The following is a 6,684-nucleotide window of genomic DNA, read 5'->3' on the forward strand; positions in this document are numbered from 1 at the left end:
ACACCTGGCGAGGTGATGTCTGAGTCGTCATTCAGAGGTAGCTTGGACCTGCCCGCCTTCATTCCCCAATTCCCTCCTCACATGGGGTCTCCCATCTTGCCGGGAGTCGGTTACCACCTCCAGAATGGGGAGATGCCCATGCCTCGGGACCCACCGTGGGATCCCAAGCTCAGAAAGCACCTCACCCTCCTCTCAGTACCCCTACCCCCGGGAGTTGGGTGCGGGGACGTGTCTTGGGAGGGCAGGTACTGAAAGAAGCTGGGAGGGGCGTTGTCTATGGGACTAACCAGACTGGAAAATGTGTGCCTCCGTATGAGACGCCACCCTAGGGAAACACAGGGATGGTAGCCGATTCCTTTTGCCTCTGATGACCTTGCCTGCTCCCTGCAGCCCCAAGAAAGCCTCATGCCTGGAGCCTCCACCACTGGGTTCACGGATCCCCCACAACAGACAGTGCCTTCTAAGAGGACGTGGGCACTGGGTATCTCTTGGAGCAGCTTTGAGGAACTAAAAGTATTTCTGGCGTCGGGCAAAGGCAGCCTTTCCCCTCTCCAGCCCCTGCCAGACCCTGGATCTTAGACCCTCACCCTGAAGTCCACACTGTGGTTGGAGAGTGGGGAGAAGTTACATGAAGGCTGAGCGAGCTCTGGGGAAGGAGCCCAGACTCATTGCTCCAGCTTGGCAGAGCCCTTGGGAAGTCACCTTGTCCAAGCCCCTGCCTCCACCAGAGCCTTGAGGGAACCTGCCTGCCTTGGAAGGAAGGAAACCCACTGTCCCCTTTGCTTCTTTGCCGCTTTGCCCTGATTTCCTGGGGGAACCCAGGCCCCAATTTCCCTGCCTATACAAAGAGGGAGAGGATGATCTGTGTGGCAGGGGCCCTCCCTGAGGGGTGCTGGTGCTGTCCTGCCAAGGTGGGGGTGAAGTGGTGCCTGGAACGTGAGCTTTGATGCATAGGGCCACCTCTCCCCCTTCCAAGGCCTTCTCATACTTAGGCCCTCTGGGACAGTTCTCCTCTCCATCCTCGCAGGCACCATCCTCCCTCAGTCCTGCCTGGCACCAGCTTCAAGGAAGGTGCTCTGCTTACTCCATATCCTCACTGACATGCAGTTCAACAGCCCAAGAGATGGCACAGTCCTCATGCCTAGAAGGCCTGGTCCCAGAGGTGGGATGGGGGGTGCACGTCCTGAGTCCAGTCTCCCAGGCTGGGACTGATGCTAGTTGTGCAATCGTCACTCTGGGTGGGCGACTCTTGGAATGAGCTACTTCCACCAGGGCCACATTCAGTTTGCTAGAAATAGAGACAGAGGGCTTCTTGACTTTGCATACGATTTGCATAATGTCATAGACACACAGTCTATTTTCAGGCAGTTTTCAGGTTAAAGTGTTGTCACTGCTGCCCTGTAGGGTGGCATGTCTGGATGAGTCTCTCTGTTCTTTCTCACCCACCCACTCTTACTGACCTACATCCCAACTGCAGGAGCAAATGGTAAGGCAGGGGGCGAATGAGGTTGTCCAGGGAGACACGGAGGCTGGGCAATGAAGGGAATTTCCTTTATTATCAACGTAATCAGAAGCAGAGTCTGGTTGCTCAAGGACACCTGATCGACAGACAGTGAGGAAGGGAAGCCAGGTCACCATTCTCTGTTCTGCACAAACCTCTCCCGCCTCTCCTGCCAGGACAACAGCCAGCCTCTGGGCTCTCTGTTCAGTCTTCTGCCAGTTTGAAGAAAGATGTCTAGATAGATAAACCTGTGCCTCTCAGCCACCCAGCCAGCCTTGCTTGGCCCAGATATCGCTCGTGGACATTTATTTTCTGCACTAAGATGTGATCTCTGCCCCTGGGAAATCTGACCCTCAGTCCGTTCCTCTCCTGGGAGCCCTACCTGAGGGACCAGGATCTTAGTCCAATGATTAATGTTTTTAAAGCAACTGGCACACAAGAGGAGGTCAACCTGTGCTAAAGTCCGCCTCTTCTCTTTCATTGGAGTTGTGTGCCAAGCACCTAATGGTCCCCAGCGTAGATGATCGACACAGGCATGAGCCTCTGAGGGCTCCAAGGTAAACACACTAGAGGGGCCAGTTGGGATGACTGTCACTAAGTAGCCCGTCACTTGGCCTCTCCTCACTTGGAAAGGAGGGGGAGATTGGTGGAGACTGGGGGCAAAGACAACTCTTCTCATTTTACAGCTTGAGCAGTTTGGTGACTTGTCCTTGATCACACAGGGTCAGGACTGGAGCCCCAGCCAGGGCTCGGGGCCTGTCTGGTGTGTTACCTTGCTTTGTAGATCAAAGGAGTCACCAGATGCCAAGGCGAAGAGCCTGGGAGACTTACTGAGTCCTGGGAAGCACTCAGCCTGGCTGCCCAGCAGTAATGCACTACCCAGAATTCCCGGTCCCCCACATCCAGTCCCCCTGGACCTGCCTCATCCCCTTAGGCAGGCGTTTCCTGTTGATAAGACGCTCAGTCACAAACACTGATAAAGAGATGAAAAAAGGAAATTGACAGGCTTGGGTATAATGGGCATCTTGTCTGCCTTTTCTACCCCTCTCCCTTCTCCCAGCACCACCCTCCCACACGCTGCTTCCCAGAACAGAAGAGAAAACATGCCCCCACCTCCACTATGAGTCCACTGTATAGTTTCCAGGAACTTAGCCTGAAGACTCACGTAGCCCTCAGATGCCAGGCTTGCTTGGCCTAGATGGGAATAGGATCCTAGAAGCAAGAAGCACTGGGTGCTGTGAAGCCTCCAGCCTGGGGTACTATGAAGCCTCCAGCCTGTGGGAGGGAGGGACAATCTGGCACAGGTTTCATCTCTGACTGCCCCTCTTCCCTCCCTCTACCTCCTCCCAGAGGCCTGAATCCAAAAGGTGTTTAGGTGGCTAGATAGTCTATAATGAGTAGTTTTTCTTTCTTTCTTTCTTTCTTTCTTTCTTTCTTTCTTTCTTTCTTTCTTTCTTTCTTTCTTTCTTTCTTTCTCTTTCTTTCTTTCTCTTTCTTTCTTTCTTTCCTTTCTTCCTTTCTTCCTTTCTTTCTTTTTTTGAGTTGGAGTCTCACTCTGTCGCCCAGACTGGAGTGCAGTGGCCGTTCCCGGCCACCGCAGCCTCAACCTCCTGGGCTCCGGCGATCCTTCCGCCTCAGCCTTCCAAGTAGCTGGAACTACAGGCGCGCACTACCATGCCCAGCTAATTCTTTGATTTATTGTAGAGACGAGGTCTCGCCAAGTTGCCCAGGCGAGTCTCGAACCCACGGGCTCAGGCAATCCACTCACCTCAGCCTCCCAAAGCACAGGCTGAGCCACCGAGCCCGGCCATGAGTAGTTTTTCAATACTTTTAGTGTCACCTTCATTACAGGAAAATCTCGTTAATGTTGACTCTACTAATTTGTAATCTATGATCCTTCAGGATAAGAGACTGGACTGATGTTTACTAAAATACACAAAGCAAACAAGATTTCAGGGCATGCCCCACTGCCGTTCTTTGGGCTGGGATTTGTGAGCCCAGTTTGATGAAAGGCAGTTTTCCTGAAGTACTGGGCCTGCAGTTTAGATGACCTGCCACCAGGTGGGTGATGAAGCTTTGCCTAACCCTTATGCTTCGAGGAGTGACATCACTCAGACAGAAAATGTTTTAAAGATTTTTAGCCGGGCTCGGTGGCTCAGCCTGTAATCCCAGCGCTTTGGGGGGGCCAAGGTGAGTGGACTGCCTGAGCCCGTGGGTTCGAGACCCGCCTGGGCAACTTGTCGAGACCACATCTCTACAATAAATAAAAAATTAGCCAGACGTGGTAACGCGTGCCCATAGTTCCAGCTACTTGGAAGGCTGAGGCAGTTACTTGGAAGGCTGAGGTGGAAGGATCGCCCAGCAGGTCGAGGCTGCAGTGGCCGGGAGTGTGCCACTGCACTCCAGTCTGGGTGACAGAGTGAGATTCCAACTCAAAAAAAAAAGATTTTATATGCAAGGTTGGGCATGGTGGCTCATGCTTGTAATCCCAGCACTTTGGGAGGCTAAGGCTGGAGGACTGTTTGAGCCCAGAAGTTCGAGACCAGCCTGGGCAACATAGCCAAACCCCTATCTCTATGAAAAAATTAACCAGGTGTGGTGGTACATGCCTGTAGTCTCAGCTACTGGGGAGGCTGAGATGGGAGGATTGTCTCAGCCCAGAATGTCGAACCTGGGGTGAATGTGCCACTGCATTCCAGCCTGAGCAACAGTGAGAACTTGACACACACACATATGCAGTCATTATTTTCCCCTTTTCCAGGGATACGATTCCTTAGTAAAAGAGTAAGTGTTTAAAAGACCAACAGCGCCAGGCTCGGTGGCTCAGCCTCTAATCTCGCACCTTTGGGAGGCTGAAGTGAGTGAATTGCCTGAGTCGATGGGTTCGAGACCCGCCTGGGTAGGCAAGACCTCATCTCTACAATAAATAAAAAAAAATTAGCCGGGTGTGGTAGCACGCTCCTGTAGTTCCAGTTACTTGGAAGGCTGAGGTGGAAGGATCGCCAGAGCCCAGCAAGTCGAGGCTGCCTTGGCCGGGAGTGGCCACTGCACTCCAGTCTGGGCGACAGTGAGACTCCAACTAAAAAAAAAAAAAAAAAGACCAACAGCAACGGCTATCGTAATACTATAAGGATTGGCAGTAGCAGGAAACTACGGGGGTGGGGGGGGCAGGGAGGTGAGATTGGCAGTAGTGGGAAACTCCCTGGGGAAGGGGGGGCACACCTCATCAACAAGGGTACCTGCACAATGAATATTTGTATACCTAACCCCGAATTGTACCCCACAATTTTAAAATTAAAAATTAAAAAAAAAAGAATGCATTTTTAAGGCATGCAGTTATGCTACAGAAACCCTAATTATCACATAAGTTTCTAGATTTATTTACTTGTCCATGTTCTTTTAATTTCTATCCCTATACTTCTTAGATCTCAAAACTTGAATGAAATCAAAGTGTATTTATATTGGTTAGTATAAATATGAATAATAACGTTAATATAAACTTTACACCACAACCTTACCTATACCATTATATATTATATAAATACAATACACATAACTATAAATTTAAATTGAATCTCTGTTCACCATATAGCTTACATGTGTCACACAATTAGAAAAATAAAACTATATTTCAAACCTTAAAAAAGCAAAAAACAGACCAACAGCCACATAACAACTTGGAGACTTTCTTCTGAATTCTTTTCTTTTTTTTGAGTTGGAGTCTCACTCTGTTGCCCAGACTGGAGTGCAGTGGCACGCTTCTGGCCCCCGCAGCCCCGACCTGCTGGGCTCCGGCGATCCTTCTGCCTCAGCCTTCCAAGTAGCTGGAACTACAGGTGCACACTACCACACCCAGGTAATTTTTGATTTATTGTAGAGACAAGGTCTCGCCAAGTTGCTCAGGTGGGTCTCGAATCCGTGGGCTCAGGCAATCCACTCACCTTGGCCTCCCAAAGTGCTGGGATTACAGGCTGAGCCACCGAGCCCAGCCTCTTCTGAATTCTTTTTTTTTTTTTTTTTTTTGAGTTGGAGTCTCACTCTGTCACCCAGACTGGAGTGTAGTGGCCGCTCCCGGCCACTGCAGCCTCGACCTGCTGGGCTCCGGTGATTCTTCCACCTCAGCCTTCCAAGTAGCTGGAACTACAGGCATGCACTACCACGCCCAGCTAATTTTTTGATTTATTGTAGAGATGAAGTCTTGCCAAGTTGGCCAGGCGGGTCTCGAACCCGCGGACTCAAACAATCCACTCACCTCAGCCTCCCAAAGTGCTGGGATTACAGGATGAGCCACCGAGCCCGGCTCTTCTGAATTCTTAACTGCTTCCAGTCCTGGTTGGCACCTAATCAGGGCCTCATCCTGGCTTTAGGCCCTCACATCTCTTATTGCATTTTTGGCACTTGTTGGAGGGAGCGAGCAGTGAAGAGCAAAGGGTTTTATCTCAGTCAAGATGCCACCTGTTTGTTTGCTTGTTTTGTTTACTAATTCAACAAATTTATTCTAAATTTATATGGAAGAGTATAAGGTCATAAAGAATTAAGTCACTGTTTTCCTTATATTTGGTTATTTTCTGAATAAGTTATTCATTTATAGGATTCAAAAACAATGTGTCAGCTGGGCATGGTGGCTCACGCCTGTAATTCCAGCACCTTGGAAGGCAGAGGTGAGAGGATTGTCTGAGCCCAGGGGTTTGAGACCAGACTGAACAACTTGCCAAAACCTCATCTCTATGATAAACTAAAAAATCAGCCAGGCATGGTGGCACACACCTATGGTTCCAGCTACTTGGAAGGCTGAGACAGAAGGATCGCTTAAGTCCAGTAGTTTGAGGCTGTGGTGGCTGTGGGTGTGCCACTGCACTGTCCAGTCTGGGTGACAGAGTGAGACTCCAACTCAAAAACAAAACAAAAACAAAACAAAACCAATGTATCAGGTTGAGCATAGTGGCTCATGCCTGTAATCCCAATTCTTTGGGAGGTCGAGGTGGGAGAATTGCTTGAGACCAGGAGTTTAAAAGCAGTCTGGGCAACTTAGTAAAACCCTTTCTCTACCAAAATAATAATAATAATAATAATAACCAGGTGTAGTGGCACAAGTTTGTATTCCCAGCAACTTGGGAGGCTGAGGCAAAAAGGACAACTTAAAGCCAAGACTTCAAGGCTGCAGTAGCTATGATCATGCCACT

This window comes from Carlito syrichta, unplaced genomic scaffold, assembly GCF_000164805.1.
Source record: "Carlito syrichta isolate Samal-C Ts95f unplaced genomic scaffold, Tarsius_syrichta-2.0.1 Scaffold104745, whole genome shotgun sequence".
In the NCBI taxonomy this organism is placed as follows: domain Eukaryota; kingdom Metazoa; phylum Chordata; class Mammalia; order Primates; family Tarsiidae; genus Carlito; species Carlito syrichta.